This window comes from Lissotriton helveticus, chromosome 1_1 (genome assembly GCF_964261635.1).
Source record: "Lissotriton helveticus chromosome 1_1, aLisHel1.1, whole genome shotgun sequence".
Lineage (NCBI taxonomy): Eukaryota > Metazoa > Chordata > Amphibia > Caudata > Salamandridae > Lissotriton > Lissotriton helveticus.
The window spans coordinates 836,494,636-836,512,835 of NC_136057.1; the positions used below are offsets into that span (position 1 = coordinate 836,494,636).

At 43.5% G+C, this 18,200-nt stretch overlaps 1 protein-coding gene across 1 annotated transcript in view; it reads right to left on the minus strand.

Annotated features, from left to right (window-relative positions):
- Positions 1-18,200, minus strand: part of LOC144762956 (tyrosine 3-monooxygenase-like) — a 410,220-nt gene that overhangs the window by 380,493 nt on the left and 11,527 nt on the right. The window lies entirely within an intron of this gene.

Sequence of the window (18,200 nt, forward strand, 5' to 3'; positions counted from 1 at the left end):
GGCCTAAGTTCCTGGGGCTCAGTTTCCTCTGGGGCTGAAAGGTCTTCTCCCTGAGGAGAGGGGACCTGAGCTTGTGTCTAACAAGAAGCTGGTTTCCCAGTCTGCTAGCCTTTTCTCTTTAAGGTTGGGCCATTATTCCAGGCTCCAACTCTTCTTTTTCACCATTGGTTTTGAACTTGTGTTTTAGACAGGAATAGTAGAGGATATCACTACCCTTTTTTGGCCAGTAACCCCTCTCCACTCTAAGGACACCATTGCCATGGAATGTTCCTTAGCCTGATTATCAGCATATAGGACTGTGAATGGCTCACCAGTCAGGTAGTGCCCTGGGGAACATCAGTTGTTCAGTCACCATGGTGACACATGCACCTGTATCCCTCAGTGGTACAACTTTCACCCCATTAATATGTGACTGTTGCCTATATTTCGCCATGTTAATAAACCAGACAGCCATGGCAGTTACATCTACCCCACCCTCTGAGACTATAGTTTCCTCAGTGAGCCCTCTGACATGGTCAGAGCTCACCTGGGCTCCCACCTGGAGACTTACCACTACATTTATTGCATAAGTACTAGAGGCATTCTTTTTATTTGTACTGCTAGGGTGTCCAGTTCGGTGCCCATTTGTTTTCCAATCAAAGAATCAAGCCTTTTGGGGATCCCAGTTCTTACCCTGGTACCCACCCTTAGAATGTCTATTGGTTCGGGGCCCACCCTCTTGAACAGGTTTTTGGGGACCTTTAGAAGACTTTGGTTTTGACTTTTGTATGATCACTTTCTTTCCATTGGGGATGGGGGGCTTAGCAACCCATTTTGTTTGGTCACCCCCACTGGTGGTAGTTTTGGTCACTCTTGTCTTGCTTGACCCAATGGTCTTCCAAAACTCTTGAGGAGAAAGCGGAACTAGGTCTTTCAGGTATTGATGTAACTTCACTGGAACGCAATTGCTCAACAGATGCTTTTTCATAAATAAATTACAAAGCCTATCATAGTCGTGCACATTGTTACGTTTCCACTAGTCACCTAATGTCTTAACTGAAAAGTCTACAAAGACTACCAAGGTCATACTCTATTTTTTTTGTCTCCCTGAACCTGATCCTGCACACTTCAGTGGTGAGTCCAAAGCCTCCAATCAGGGAGTCCTTTGTGAGGGCATGGGACTCAGTATTTGCCTCTTTCAGTGTCAGGAGTCTATCCATACACTTTCCTGAGAACAGCTCCCAGAGAAGAGAACCCCAATACTTCTTACTGAGCTGCCTTATTTTAGAAACCCTCTCAAAGGTTGTAAACCATTTGGTGATATCATCACTAGGGCTCCCAGTTTTATGGTGTTTATGTTTTTAATATTTCCGTCTGTATTTATCCATATTTGTTTTTGGGCCATTTTATCTTTATTTATCCATTTTTGTTTTGTGTTTTGAGTAAAAAATTAAGTTGTTAAACTGTACATTTCCACATTTATTTAACTGATCGACGCACACTCGTACTTTGATGTCTGTTGTGTTTTAGCTATTTAAGCTGCCAAATATTACATAACAATACATCCACTGGTAAATATTAGCATGATACCACAAATTAATGGTGACATATGCCATCATTTAAAGAAATTTCATACTGTTTGTTCATTTCCCATGCCGTCTATTTGCTCAGCTGTTGGGCTATAATTCATGAAAGACAACACGTGGGTTCACATAAGAAGCACCATTTTTTGTAGTTATCCCCCTTTAAAAATAAATGCAGACAGAAAACACATTGTTTTCTGTCTGTATTCACCTGTAAAAATCCATAAAAATGGAAAACAGGGAGCGTTATTCATCACCCAATGAGTATTTTGGGGACAATCCCTTTGGAGATATTAGGGTCGAAATGTCATCCTTCTCCCTATTTTTGATTTTGCTGCCACCAGAGATGGGTCTTAGGCCCATCTCCGCTTTTTCCTTTTCTATAGCCAGGAGTTTAGCCTCTAATGCTACCCTCTTGGCTAGTTTTTGAATATCTCTATCTTCACTCTCTATCTCGGCTGGGTCCTATCAGTAGTTCTCCAAGTGGTATTGCTTTCTGTAGGATTGCTGGTGGAATCATCATCAACTTCATCCACCTTAGCATCCTCTGTCTCCTCCCCAAGATGGGTTCCTTTATGTGCCAGAGCCCTGTCATTTTCTTCCAGCAATTGCTGCAGATTAGCTTTTGTGAGTCTGGGCCCCATGGCAATTTTCTGTGCTTTGCAGAGCTCCTTAAGTTGGGACAACCTAAGGTGCTGATAAGGTACCAGGTTGAGTTCCTGGAAAGGCCCTGTCTCAGACATGGTATTAAAGTAGTTGGGTACATTTTTGGAACTTGCAAAAAAATGCTAAGTACTTCTAAAGGCCTGACTGACTTTAATACTTTTTACATTCTAAACAGTTTTACTGTGGGACTTAACTCAAGGCCCTAACAGACAGTTATAAACAATTTAGAAAAAACTCAAAATCGACAAAAATATTTTTACCTAATGACAATTTTGGATTTAGGGGACTCATGCATTAACCAAGTAGTACAGCAGGTGTAAAGTCTTGTATTCCACCGCTGCACCACCAATGTAGGAGGCTGGCTCTTTATATGTTATATCAAAATGAGATATATCGTGCAAAGAGTCCAGGGGTTCCCTTATAAGTGAGCAGGGGCTTGCTATGACAATCCCAAAGGGGCTCTTCTAGGGGGTAATCTTGTCAAGCAGTCTTAGGCTCATCAAAGAGGAGAGCAAGACATCTACAAATAGACACAACAGACAGTAAATGAGCCACACAACTCAATAAGGAGATCCATGCCAATTTATAAACATAACACATATCTTTATATATGTTTAGGCACCAGAAGCAAATTGTTCAGGCAAGTACATTTTTAAATAGGAATTCTTTTCATCTCAAAAAGTCGACACTACACTTTTTAGAAGATGCAATGTTATTATATGAGAGGAAAAGTTAATGTGACATTCAGGTACAGTACTGTGGCTTATGGGACCAATCTCCAGAAGTTAAGGTGAGTGGTTGGCAAGGTCCAAAGCAGCACCAGCAGAACACAACCAGCAGCACTAGTGCAGCTGGGTGCAGAGGTGCAAAACAGCATCGGATGCCCAGTGTTGCTCTATGGGGATTGTTCTTTGCCTAAAGAGGCTGCAGAATTAGACTGGGAGGCCAGTCAGGCTGAACCAACAGGCGTGCACAGGTCTCACAATGCTCAGGGATGTAGGGAAACGTTATGGTACTCTTCTAAATGGCCCAGGAGAGATAGGAGCAGAGGAGTTTTTAGGCATTAAGTTTTTCTTACCAGGAGCAGTCGCTGTAGAGTGAGCATGCATGCAGAGGCTGCAGGCAACTTTAGAGAGTTCACTGGGGGGGAAACTGCTGTGGATTCGGTCTCTGGAGGACTGGGGGACCACAATGACACCATTGGCCCACTTCAACTTGGGCTTAGAGCGAAGGGTGCAGTGGTGTCTTCAGGCCTTGGGTTTCTGCAGTCATGAAGTCCTCGCGGGAGTCTTTGGATGCCTGCAGGTTTACAGCGAAGCAGGTCCGCTATTTCTCTGGAGGTCTGGGTTTCTGGGTGAATTACTGGTGGGTCTCCTTGGATGCTGGGATCTCAGTAGCTGCAGGACAAGTCAAGTTTTGGCATAATTGTTGAAGTCAGCAGGCCAGCAGTGTTGGTACTAGGTCAGCTGCTGGTCATTCAGTTCTTGCAGGATGTGACTGTCCATGTCCTTCTTCAGTTCGGTGGGATATGATTTCCTGGTGTCAGGGGCTCCTCTAAATACTGAATTTGGGGTGTTAGGGAGGTATAGGGTAGAAGTCAATAGGCTACACACCCTTGGGGTCACTATGGCCCTCATATGAACACTTTCTGCGCGAAGTTGACATAACCCTGTCCCAGAGTTCCTAAGTGTGCCAACACAAAGATGGTCACTTCTGAAAATTCATACCTATATCAGGTTAGGGGTGGTATGAGCCTGAGGCATGGGCGCGCCTATGTGACTAGCTATTTTTCACCTGTCCAGGAGCCAAAGAGCTTTGGACAAAGGGGGAGGGTCAGCCTCCATTCTTGTGGGGGCAGCCAGATTTGCATTTCAAAGGCCAGGGCTTCTTTGTAACTCGCCAGCCTAAGAGTGCTGATCAGTAGGTCATCTTAAGGGAGTGGGTGTGAACACTCTCTTCAAGGGCAGGCTTTGTTTCTGGCCTCCTGAGGAGAGGCCCTCGCCCTAGGAGATCAGAAATCTATCTCGTATGGCAGGCTCGCAGAGACCAGTCAGCAAATGTATCAGAGGCTGGTAGGTTTCAGGGGGCACCTCTCAGGTGCCCTCTGTGTGCCTGTACTTACAAATCCTGATTCCTCCTGAGGCACAGCCGGGAGCAGCGATCTTTTGCCATTATTTTTAACTGTGTATAACTTGTGTTTTTAAAAACTACTTACTTCCTGATCCTCTGGGCTTTTACACCTTTCCAGCCACAGACACCCCCGCACAGCAGATTTATCGCTGCTGCGGGTGAGGTGTTTTGATATTCTTGCCGCCATTCCCGCGACCCGCAAGACACGCCCACTTGCCACGCCCCATTTATTAAGCTCACAGCGTCCTACTTGTACAAATTATGTGCCCCTCCCGGAAGCGCAGCGGACGAGCGCAGCAGGCGCGACGTTTGCGTGCCGAAGGCGCGCCTAAGGCAAGCCCGTCTGCGCCCGTCCGCGACTGACAGGGCCTAGGGCCACCCCCCTTTGCCTTAACGAGACAATACTCGTCCGCCCAACTTTGCGGGCTTCAAGGCCCCTGGCCGATCACGGATTCTGTGATCTCTCACATTGATAGTCTGGGTCTCACAGCCTCCATCCCCCCTTCCTCTTTCCCCTCCCCGTCTCACTCCCTCTCTTTTCCTCTTGCTTCCTGTACCGATCCCCTTCCTGTTCCCAAACCAGTTTCTCTCTCCATTTTTTATCTTAATCCGCGCTTCGCGGTCAAGCACTATCACAAACTTTTTGTTCTACTAGACCTGCACAAACCTGATCTCTTATTCCTTACAGAGACCTGGTTTCGTGATAGCTCCCTTCCTTCCTTGTTAGCAGCTCTCCCTGCTACTTATTACGCGCTTCGCGCCGATCGACCCGCTGATAAAGCGGGCGGGGGTGTTGCCTTGATCGTTCGCAAAGAACTTCCTCTTCAGCCTCTTACCTTCCCCCTATTGGTACCTCTGATTTCCTAGTTGTCCGTTCCCTCTCCCCCAAAGTCCCTCTTACTTGCCTACTTATGTACCATCCCCCCCAACCTTCTCAAGCCTTTCTCCCTGGGTTTCAAGAGCTGGTGGCCACCCTAGCGGTTAACAACTCCTCCATCATGGTGCTAGGGGATTTCAACTTTTGGCCCTCTGACCCAGCAGAATGCTCTACTTCAAAAGAATTTTCTGACACCCTTCGCTCTTTCAACTTTATTCCTCATGTCCACTTCCCCACTCACACTCAGGGCCACATCCTAGATCAGATTTGGTCCCTCAACTGTCCTATAATATCCCTCACTACCTCCCCCTGTCCCTGGTCCGACCACTTTTTGATATCTTTCTCTTTACCTCTTGATTTAACCACTAAGCTTCCACTTTCCAAAAATATCTGGGCACGTTCTTGGGGTCGGATTGATGCGTCCTCAGTGGCATCCACATTCTTTCCCTCTTGCCCAGACTTATCTGGATTATCCCTTACAACACAAGCGGACTCCATCAACTCGTGGCTCCAGTCAGGCTGCGATTCAATCGCCCCTTTCAGGCGAGTCTCCTCTAAAAGGCCTAACGACTCCAACCGATGGTTCAACGAGGAACTAAAGGCTTTAAAACTTTCAGTTCGCCATGCCGAACGAGCCTGGAGACGTCATTATTGTCCCAGCCTTAAAGCCCAATATACCTCACTCTTGTTGCAATATTAAAAAAAACATCCTAATCACTAAATCAGACTATTTCTCCTCGAAAATCTTAACTGCCGAGAATCAGCCTAGAGAAATTTTTTTGATAGTCCACAATCTCGCTTATTCCGACAGAACTTCCCCCAAACCTCCTCCGTCACATTCTCTATGTGACTCCTTCAACACTTATTTCTTGGACAAGATTGTAAAAATCAAAGCTAATATTCCTCCCCCCTCCTCCTCCTTTCTCAATCCCACCAGTCACCCTGCAAAGGCTCGTTTTGATTCATTCCCTCCTTTAACAGTAGAATCTTTTCTTTCCCTTCTATCCTTGGTTAAATCAGGCTCCCCTCTAGACCCGTGTCCCGCACACATCCTCAGGCTCATTTTCACGACCTGTGTGTCACCCCCACTTTCCTTTCTCAATGGCTCCTTATCTCAGGGCGTCGTCCCTCCAACTTTAAAAACTGCCATAATCCTTCCCATTCTCAAAAAACCTGGTGCTGACCCCTCTGCTCCTGTCAACTACCGGCCCATCTCTTTACTACCCTTCTTAGGGAAAGTACTGGAACGACATGTGACCAGAGCTCTCACCACCTATGTGGAAGAAAACCAAGTACTAGCCCCCCGTCAGGCCGGATTTCGCCCCGCTCACTCCACCAAGTCGGTGGCGTTATCCGTCCTTGACAACCTTAGAGAAGGCATGGACACTAACCGTCCTCAGGCCCTGGTCCTCCTCGACCTCTCCGCCGCCTTCGACACGGTGGATCATTCCATCTTACTTTCCCGTGTCGGGGCGGCCGGGGTCGGTGGGGTAGCCCTGATCTGGCTGTCCTCCTTCCTAAGGGACCGCACCCAAGCGGTGCGCTAGGTCGACTTTTCGGCTGAGCCCTGCAAGGTGCTTTGTGGAGTCCCTCAGGGTTCTTCCCTTTCCCCATTACTCTTTAATCTCTACATTGCCCCCCTCATCTTTGCCCTTCAACAAATGGAGGTCTCCGTATTTAATTATGCGGATGACCTCCAGCTCATATTTTCCCTATCCTCTTCCTCTGATTCTATGTCCAACTTCCAAACCACTATGATCTTTATCCGGGACTGGATGAATCACAACCACCTGAAATTAAACCCAGACAAAACCGAACTGGTTTTGACAGGTGGTTGTGCCAGTCCCTGGTCTCCTCTTTTTTGGCCCCCTTCCCTTGGTCCCCCGCCATCTCCCTCCCACTACGTTAAAACGCTTGGTTTCAAGATCAATGATCAACTTACTCTGCACTCCCAGGTGAGCTCAGTGGTGTCCTCTTCTTTCCTATCTCTCCGCACCATTCGCAAGGTATCCCGCTTTTTCTCCTTCCCCGCCCTAAAACGTATTGTACTGGCTATGGTTACATCTAGATTAGACTATGGCAACGCCCTATACTGTGGTATGCCCGCATACAATATTCAAAGGCTACAGCTGGTGCAGAACCAGGCCGCTCGCTTAGTCTATAAGTTGGCAAAATTCCATCATGTCACCCCGCTCTTAAAATCCTTGCACTGGCTCCCCATTCGTGAACGCTCCCAATTCAAAATGGGTTGCATTACTTTTCAGGCTCTGTCAGGATCTGCCCCTGCCTTTATCTCTTCTGAGATTAAAACCTATGCCCCAGTAAGGGAACTGCGTTCCTCCTCTCAACACCTGTTGACCGTTCCCCGGTTTCGGCGAAAAAAATGGGGAGGCTCTAAATTCTCCACACTCGCCCCCACATTTTGGAATTCGCTTCCGCCTCACCTCAGATCCCTCACCCAATACTCTCTGTTTCGAAAGGCATTAAAAACCTTTCTTTTCTCACAGGCTTTCCCTCAATAACTCCTCTTTCTGCCCCCTGGTCCCCCCCGCTAATTGAGGTTCAGTGAACCATAGCACCATGAAACCGTCAGGTGTACGTGCGCTTTAGAAATGATTTAAATTCAAATTCAATCCACCACTGGAATCAGAGTGAGTATGAAAATACGAGAAGTTTGATACCAGACATCCGTATTTTCAGTGAAGCCATCATGTAGCTGAGGAGCTTGTTTTCACCAGTGTCCAGCACATGCTCTAAAATGGCTTCCCTGTTCACTTTTACTGGCAGTAATGGAACTGACCAACACAACTGCATATCTGTTCATGTAAGTATGCCCTCACATGTAATACCAAGCACCCTGCATTGGGGCTCTAAGGCCTGCTGTAGGGGTGAATACAAGTACCACATGCAAAACGAAGGGACCTGGAACACAGAGATGTGTGTCTGGTCGTGTTTTCATTTTTGTCTGCGTTAAAACACACAGCCTGTGATAGCAGCCCTGCATGAGTTTGTTGAGGGGTCCCTTAGGATGGCACAATTCGTGGTGCAGCCCTTGAGGGACCCTCTTTAGTACCTCAGGCACTATGTACCATGGATACCATTTACTAGGGACTTATAGAGGGTGCTAAAGATATTGCCAATTGGGGGAACAATTGTACAGTTTTGGGAAAGAGATCTGCACTGGAGACCTGGTTAGCAGGAACCAAGTCCACTTCCAGTCAAAATCACATCATGTACGAAGTTGGAGTGACCATGTTAAAAAGGAGTACTTTCTTTCATACTCTATCTCCCAGTGCCATTTTTTTTTAAAGGGAGGAGGGATGAATGCCCCCATCCCTGAGCCTTATTAGGCCCCTGCGACCCCATCCCCCAGGATCTCAACATAAACTTAAGGGGAGAGGGGCACGTAGCCCAACTCCCCAAGCCTTGTTTGACCGCGGGGACCGCATCCTCCAGGGACGTTTACCTTTTTGTTTTTATTAAAGGGGGGCATATGACCGCCTTCCCTGAACCTCTAAAGGCCTATTGTAGCCCACTTCAGTGGACAAAAAAATTCAAAATGGGGAGAGGGCCATGTCTCCCCCCTCCCTGAGCCTTCTCACATTGCCAAAGATGGGAGCCACTTTTTTCCGTAAAAAGATAGATAGATAGATAGATAGATAGATAGATAGATAGATAGATAGATAGATAGATAGATAGATAGATAGATAGATAGATAGATAGATAGATAGATAGATATTTTTAAATATTCTACTATGCTATATCTGCATAGAATGTCCCTCACTATACCACCAAAAGCCACACCCCATTAATTTCCACTAGCTTTGCCACATGCAAAGTCTTATAGACAGACAGACAGACAAACAGATAGATAGATAGATAGATAGATAGATATTAACAACATTTAATTATGCTATACCTGCACAGAAAGTAATTCACTATATCACCAAAAGCCTCACTCTTCATTCCTGAATTCTGCTTACCACTATTTTTTTTCTATTAACCTTGCCACTTGCAAAGTCATCTTTTCAACATTGTTGTAAACGAATCTAGGACCCTATTTAAATATTCCCGATTTATGCCCTTATGCGGTTATATCAAATCATATCCTTATAAAGGTATAAAAATCATACCCATATTAAGTCAAGCCAATGCAGTCCAAATACGGCAAGGCTACTCCCATAGACTCCTAGAAAGCACAACGTGTTCTTAAACAAACCAAGCCTCCAGGAGCCCGGAAATTCCCCCTGCTTCTGTATTGATTTGTCCTAGAACACCTGGAGTCCTGAAAGAACTGCGAGTTCTTAGTGACGTCTTATGTCAAACCTTACGTCAAACTCGGCACCCTCCAGGTATAAATATACCAGCATCTGCCCTAGCAAAACACATGGTGGTTTGGAGCAGATCGGCTATCTACTTGCCCGACGCCCTGCTGTAGCGAGTGCCGAAGGAAGCCGACCCTCCCGTTGACGCACTGAGAGAGACGCTGTCTTTTCTCCTGCCGAGAAATCCAGCTCCAGTGTTTCCCTGTCACCCTTGCAGGTTGCTGGGAGATCGAGTCCTGCGAGAGAGATACAAGACCTCCTTCATTCTATAACCAAGGTACGGAGCTGATTAGACCCTTAGAGAATTCTTGATTCAGATTCTTGGCAGAAACTATCTTAACTCAAAACTGCAGCTCACTCACTCTTCCCACGTAGTAGGCTTAGGTTAGGTACACCGGGGTAGGCGTATCTTAGAAGCACCAGTTGAGTATGTTTAGTTATGATTTTATCTATGTATATATTTTATCTACTTTAAACACCGTATGGCTTAGAAACCATACCATGCTTTTACAGTATTATTTCATAATACTCCTTTTACTGTACGCACTTTACTTTATGACAAGTATTGCAATTGTGGCAACTCACTTCTCTTGCATGGGAAAGAAGACTGCTCAATAAATAGCCTCTTTTATTGAAAACGCCAGTCTCTCTGTTTCTCTGCACTTCTGGTGAAACTAAGCATGCACGATTGACTGAGTGAAATAGCTATCTATTGTTTCCGCGACTCTGGAGGTATACTCCTTATTCTGGAGGGAGCAAAGTTGTCATGTTTATGCGGATGTCAGAAACTAATTCCTTCTTGTGTACTCGAGAAAGTTTCTAGTGACCTCTGAGCTATCTGGCATTCATAAATAAGTCTAACATATTCAATAGAGACCTAGTCGACATAAGTCCTACGTCTAAACTATCGTTCATTTTATTCCAATGCGCAGAGCCTATTGGGAATATGGGAACTACACCTCATGGTGCCCAACGTTTGGTAAGGCTATAATTTAACGCTAGATACTAGAGTAACTCAGTCGTGCTTTTCACACAGACCCCTTTTTCCCGTAAAGACTCCAATAAACGTCTGGAGTGGGTGAAAGGTTAATATCCGCCAAAACTTAGTAGGACGAGAATCCTATGTATTAGTTTTTGGTTTAGTCAACGTTGAAGGATACAGTGTTCCAAAATATTGTGCACCTAATCTTTCTTTCTGTCAGCAAAAATGACGGATAGTGACGACGAAAGGGAAAGAGCTAGAATAGCAGCTTAAGTGGTCTTAGATGACACAGCTCTCCAAGCAAATGACCCGGATGCTATATTCATCCCGGCAAATGTAAGGAAAACAATAACTATAAAACTTATAGAAAATGGAGTATCATCAAGAGGTGGTACAGTCATATTTGTGGTAGAGGCCCATGAATATCGGCAGACAGGTATTCTATTCATGGATAACATTACCAGCAGCAAATACTGTGACACACGAGTTCCACTACTACAAAACAGAGGAACCTCTAGAGGAATACGTCCCTTTCGATGACGTTGAAATTCTACTAATTTACCAAGAACATCAGCTCTGGTTTAATGGCGCCCTAAAACATCAAAATCACAATACCAGGCTTGGTCCACTAGGTAGACCAGGAGCCACATGGCCGGTTCTAGCCAGCTATACACCACATCCTGACATTGAAAGAATGTCAGACAGAGAACTTTTAGCTCAGATAAAACAATTAATGAAAATACATAGACAATTGGTCCAATATGTCATGCGGACTTTAACAGTCCAACCAGCAATATAAATTCCACAGCACACTCCTCACCAGGGGAACACAAACAAAATAACACCACAGACTATACAATCAGTCATTGGCAAATTACCCGCAAAACGGGAACAAATTCCGTTCTGGTTAGCTAAAAAAATTACTCAAATAGAGGCAGTATTTCCTGATACTACACCTCATGAAAAACACAGAATTCTGACAATCTGCCTACCAATGGGGATCGCACCACATGTGGAGGACTGTGACACTTGGGGAACAGTCTTTGCTTCAATATACACAAAAACACATGGTGTTCCGTCTATGGCGGTTATTCCAGACGTACTAACAGATTCAAAATGAATACGGTCCAGAGCCTGCTTTAAATCTAGGTATGAAATTACTGAAACACTTTAAGCAAGTCTCGGCTATACAACTAGGCAACATAATAGGAGAAGCAGCATCCGTGGCGATCCGCCAAAAATTGAAAGAAACAGATATAGCAGAACAACCTTTTGAACTTGCCAGAATAATTGAAAAATCCTATGAAGAATTAGGTAGAGATAGTTTGGGTGGGAAACCACTAAAACCACATCTAACTGAAAATCCTGAAAAAAGCTTTATTAAGAATAATCTCATTACTCCAAAAAAGAAGTGGGAGGGTAATAAACAAACCACTCCCAGAGAAAAACAGTTTCAGTCCAGAGGAAGGTCTCCCCAACGGAGAAATAGATCTCCAGGACGAGGGGACAGGTCTCCACAACGGGAGCCCTCTGAAAAAAGATACAACCTTAGAAATATGGATAATTTAAGAAAACCTGACAGATATCAAGATAATGATACACGTCCCTCTGGATCTTTTCAGACTTCCTCACAGAAATCGGAAAGAAGAGGACGGTCAGAACATAAAGAAGAGCGAGTCAAGTCCAAAGACAAGGAACCTGCTCATCAAAGTAAAAGATTACAATTTCCCAAAAAGAAGGTAGCTAGTATTAAAATAAAAGATGCCGAGGATTCTTAGGACACAACTCAAGAACGGAGAATGGGACTAGACAATGCTAGACAGCGCAGCAGAAGTGACCATAGCTCGCAAGATCCTGATGAATCTTCTGGAGACAGTGGACACGAATGAATACATTCAAGTGGAAACTGCTGACACCAGAGTTAGTGTACCCCATACATTATATGAAATAACAATAAGTATAGAAGGGGACAAAACTAGGAAAATAAGAGATCTCTTTTGGGAGAATCTATCTAAAGGCTATGATATCCTTCTAGCAGAGAAAGACTGGCCACCTGAGTTTGTCAGGGAGTGCCCACATGGTGAAGAAATGATTATGCCTGCCTTCTCAAATCACATTCCAATTCATAAAAAATACACATATGCTAGAAAATGGGCAGTGGCTCAAGCCCCTGCATTATACAAAAATCACGTAGGATGGGAGGAGGATTCTCCTCGCCATAAAATTCAGTTAAAAAAACAACCTACTGTACAGAGGCAGTATCCTGTTGAGCAAGAAGCTAAAAGACAAGTCAGAGAGATCTTAGATCAACTTGAATACCGGGGGGTGATTGAAACATGCACCTCACAAATGAACAACCCTTTCTTTCCTGTCTCCAAACCAGACGATTCATATCGTCTAGTTTTGGACTACAGACACCTAAACTCTTGTTGCAAAACATTTGCAGTACAAAACTCACACAGTGCAGCACTAATGAATAACATTGTGCGCAAAAAATATAAAACGACATTAGATATTTCAAATGGTTTCTTCTGTCAAAACATTGCACCAGAAAGTAGGTACTTGACCGCTTTCTCCAGTATTGGGGCCCAAAGGCAATTCTGTCGTCTCCCCCAGGGATTCAAGAACAGCCCGGGATTATTTTCAGCCAGGGTAACAGAAATACTACAAATGTATGATGATGAGGCATTATCTTATGTCGATGATATCTATCTTACAGACGATGACCTAGAGACACACTTGAAAAGAGTGAACACCATAATACTTGGGTTCGCATCTGAACGGTATAAATTCAACTTTAAAAAGTCACAAATTGCCCACCTCACTGTCCTATTTTTAGGATATGAGTTATCAAGTGAAGGCAAAAGCCTAGCAGACAACTTCTTGGAGAAGTGTGCAGTACTCTAAGCTCCAAAAACGCTGAAAACTTACTACTGTTATGAAAAAAAAACGCTGAAAACTTACAATCAATTCTAGGTTTCCTGAATTTTGGAAGAACTTACATTCTAAACTACGCAGAGAGGGTTAAACCTCTCTACGAATTAATAAAACCTGATTTCAAACCAATTAATTGGACTCAGAAACACACACAAATTTTACGATCAATACACAGACATGTTAATTAAAACAAAACTGCAAACACGCGCAAACTAACGCAACTTTGTAATCAGAGTCATGCCAGGAAGATGCGCATTGACGTACCTGACCTCTAATGAGGGAGAAACGGTACCAATAGCTTATAAATCACACTTGTACACACAAGCTGAAATGAAATTCAGTTTTACTGAAAAAATTCTGACTGCTGTCCAAACTGCTGTAGCAAAAGAAAGAGCCCTAGCCCAAGGGAAGAGCATATCTTTTTCAACAGCAGTATCAGCCCTTGAGGCAGTAACAAGACCGAGCATTCTGAATGCTAAAGCTTTAGATCCAAAATGGATACAATGGGTTAGTTCTCTTGCTGCAACAGACGTGATACACACATTTGATCCCAAAATGAAAAAACTGAAACATCTAGAATCCGAACATGAATGTCCTCTGTCAATCGAAATTCTGCCTCTCGAACAGTACACCTGTGGAATCTACACAGACGTATCTGCACAACACTACGTTGTGCATAAACAAGTTTACAATGCAGCATGCACGATGGTTAAAGGTCGCTGGCGCATAGGTAAATTCAGACCAATGGTCACTAAAACTGAATCACTCAAAAACTGTACAGCTCAGCGAGCTGAACTACGAGCTTTAAAGATGGCGCTTGAGAATGCCGATCGCGAATTCCCCACACTAATAGTGTGCGATTCGTATTATTGCGTCCATTCTGATAATAATTTCATGCAGACCTGGATTGAAAACGGTTACAAAGATGAGACAGGTGTCACAATAAAGCATAAAAAACTATGGGAACAAGTAGTTCTTTTACGGAACGAACTACGAAAGACTCATGTGATACATACGCAGAGTCTTCAACGTGATGGCGTTCACGTTGCAGGGAATTCATTGGCTAACAAAGCCACAACGGCAGCTGTTCAACCGGCTTCCGTAGCTACAAAAAAGCATTCTAAAAAACAAATAGATGGAGAAACCATGCTGGCAGTAAAAGCCTCATTAAAAGGCGACTATGCGGCATTACCTCTCAACTCTCCACTCAACAATACATACATAATTGATGCGAACTCCGTTCCTTTTGCTCGAATCCCTGGAGTGGGGGACAGAGTAATTCCAAACACGAACCGGAGGGCTTACTTGATTCAAGAAGCACACATGGGAATGGGTCTAAGGCACCAAGAGATCTTGAAATCTCTAATAGAATTGCAATCACAATACTGGAGGCCGGGGATGAGCATGCAAATTTATAACTTTGCAAAGGATTGTCAGGACTGCAATAGAGATCGCAGTAGTGAACCGGACCAGATATCAGCCCAGACACCTCTATTAGACAGCATTAGGCTATCTACACGCAGACATCCACACGGAAAAATGCTATCCCATAAATATTAAGACGAGATTCATTTGGATGTGGCCCCAGCGCTCAACTGACGCCAGAACTGTTATAAAAGATTTGCGAGTCTTTATCGGCACATACGCAATTGGCATGCTACATTCCCACCAGGGTCCTGCGTTTAGCTCTCGAGCTTACAAGGAGGCCATGGTCAGCTTGGGCATTGCATTGCGGTACTCTAGTCCATTCCATCCTGAGGGAAATGCGGTAGTGGAGAGAAAAAAACGTGACATAAATCAATCTATAACAGCGAGGGTATTAGGTTCGGGTGATGGGTGGGTCAAACATCTAATAAGTGTCCAACGTAGTCTTAATAATCTGCCAAGACATTCTCTGGGTGGAATCACTCCGTATGAACTTTTGTTTGGCACTAGAATGAAAATCGAACACCTCGATAGTCAGACTTCAGTGGTGGAACAAAAAACCTTTGATATCAAAGATCGTTTGTCTGTTTTACAGGACTTAAATGAAACAAGAAGAAGTCTAAATAACACAAAGCTAAAGCCAACGGCCACTGAAGAAAAACCACTTGTCCCAGCAAGGCCTGTCTGGATTCCAAAGATTGGGGATCTGGTCAGAGAAAAGATCGCGGTGAAGAAGGAATTTGGGCCTTCTTACAGAAAAGCTGTACCTGTCTTAGCAATCAGCGGAACAAGATCAGTAGTACTACCGCCCCCTGCCAGTAAAAAGGAGAACAGAGTTGTATCAATCGACCTGGTAAAACCAGAATCATGTGGCCAATAGTAAGTAGTAAGCCCAGTGGACTCCCAAGATGTAGCAGAAGACCAAACCTTGCTACAATTCAAGAGGTTCAAACTGAGAGACTAATCACATTTGATAAACCTGCAGTGAATAAAAAAGGACTATGCAACAAAGCCATGGAACTTGTGCCTCTTGAAACCCAAATTGCAACAGCTCGTCAAGAAACACCAATCTACAATGATGTAGCCTCTGACTATACAGATCCAAAGATTAATGAAAATCCGGAAGCAAATCCAACAATTGACAGAACTGCATCTGGCTACTTCATCAATTTTGATGACTTTTCTGAAGATCCAAGTGAACGTGAAGAAAAGCCAGCAAATAAAACTTTCAAAGAAAAAACAACTGAACTCTTTCATCAACTTGGAGAAACATATCTGATTTCACCATGGATTGAATTACGGATTGTGTTAGGTGTTCTTTTCCTCCTACTCTGGCTCATTTTGGTTTTAAGCTAGGGAAGAATGATTGATGGAAAATACAGTACAATGGACACAGCAAGTCGGAACATCAACTTGGTTCTAAAGCCTCACAGATCTTCTCAAATTGAAAAAAGAGAACTATCATCAGTAAACATCACAGCCATTCCTATACCTGGTGGTGTAGCATGGGACGCTACTGATTACGACATCTATGGCCCAGTTGAACTCTTGAAATATCCGCACCAGTTCACAGTTTCTTTAAGTGACTTTGTATCACCTAGTACTTTCTCTGATTATTGGTACTTTGAAAATATTAATAATATGATGTCAGATTTAGAAATGTCAGCAAAATTTACAGAACATGATTATTTAGAAGGTTCATAAGATTATGAAGAAATGTATTGCTTTAATCATTATGGGCATCACTATTTGCATAAATCTGCTAATCCTAGAAATTATTTTGCTCATAATCAATGGGAACATTGTCCAACACCGCCAAAAGGCAGCTCGAAAACATTTTATGATAAATTCCCATACTTCTCAGGATTTAATAACACTGATCCAGAAAGGTTTTTTTTTAAAATTTTAAATAAGACAGGAATGAAAAACATGTTGACAAATACTAAATTGATATATTCTTCAAAATTTTATGAAAAAATTTCTACATTTGGTTTTGAATTTTGGAAAAACAACATTGAGACAAAAACAGTCTGGGGTACTAAAGAATGGCAGGTACAAGGTTTAGAATCATTATTCACACCCTGCATGATCCTAGAACAGATAATGTTCCTGACTGACACCATTCAACAAACAACCTGTCTTGGCCTAGCCAAAATAAAGGACTTAAACAAACCGTCCATACCAAACCCCATACCTGATAGTAATAGCTCTACAGATGCGGAAATAGACGTATCCCATATTTTACACCAAAACAGAAGTAATCCTGATTGGAGAAAATGGCTGATCCGGCCCACAGACACTAATACCTGTCAAGATAGATTCCTGAACAAAACACAGGGGTTCAAACAGAACAGGGCAGACCCAAGATATTCCCAGAGACAACATCCAGGGATAATTACAACATACAGTGCAGGAAAACTATGCCTCGAATGGCTACAGAAATCCACACTGCCTGAAATTAAGCAACACTTGACTTTACTTAAAGAAGGTGCTGACTTGCGAAATTTCTTATTGACACCTCGCAAACAGCGTCAAAAACGTTTCATATACGCCGGTATATACGCTTCTTACAATGAAGCTTGGAAAGTAACGCAAATTGAAACTGCAGAAAAAATACGAGAAATTGATCGTATTAATTTGGAAAAATCACTGTCTGTAGTGGACAATGGGTTAATGGCTCTGTCCTCCAGAATGTATTCACTGGACAGCATTGTATCATCTGCTATTGATATAATAGAACAGGATATGCTAATGTTACAACATGGCCAGTCCCAATTACGTTCTATTGTACAGTTAGGCTGGACGTTACAAAACCTCCGTTCAGGCTACGTGCCATGGCGTCTAATCAACACGTCATTGTTTTCTATCTTTAACCTTACAGATAAACAAATCTCTTTGGCACAAAAAGGAGCAGACTATATGGTGCTGAGCATTGAAAAACTAGAAAGATTGCCATTGACAGTCTCTGAAAGACCTGTCATTGAATGGATAATACATGGCACAATCACAATTCCAATAACGACTTTTCAGTTTCAATATTGCCAAAAGCACATACCAGGGGGCCTGTATGAAAGGTTGGGCAAAGGTTACATCAAGTCAACCTGGAATCTACCTTATACACATAGATGTTACAGTGGGGGGGAAAAAAGAGGTATTTCTTAGTGGTAACAACTGTAAAAATTCACTGAGCGGTACACTTCTGTGTCAAGGAATTAACTTGCATGGAGCCTGTGAAGGTTCATCAAATAACCTTTCATGCCATCTGCACAGCACGCCTACTACACAAATAGATCCTT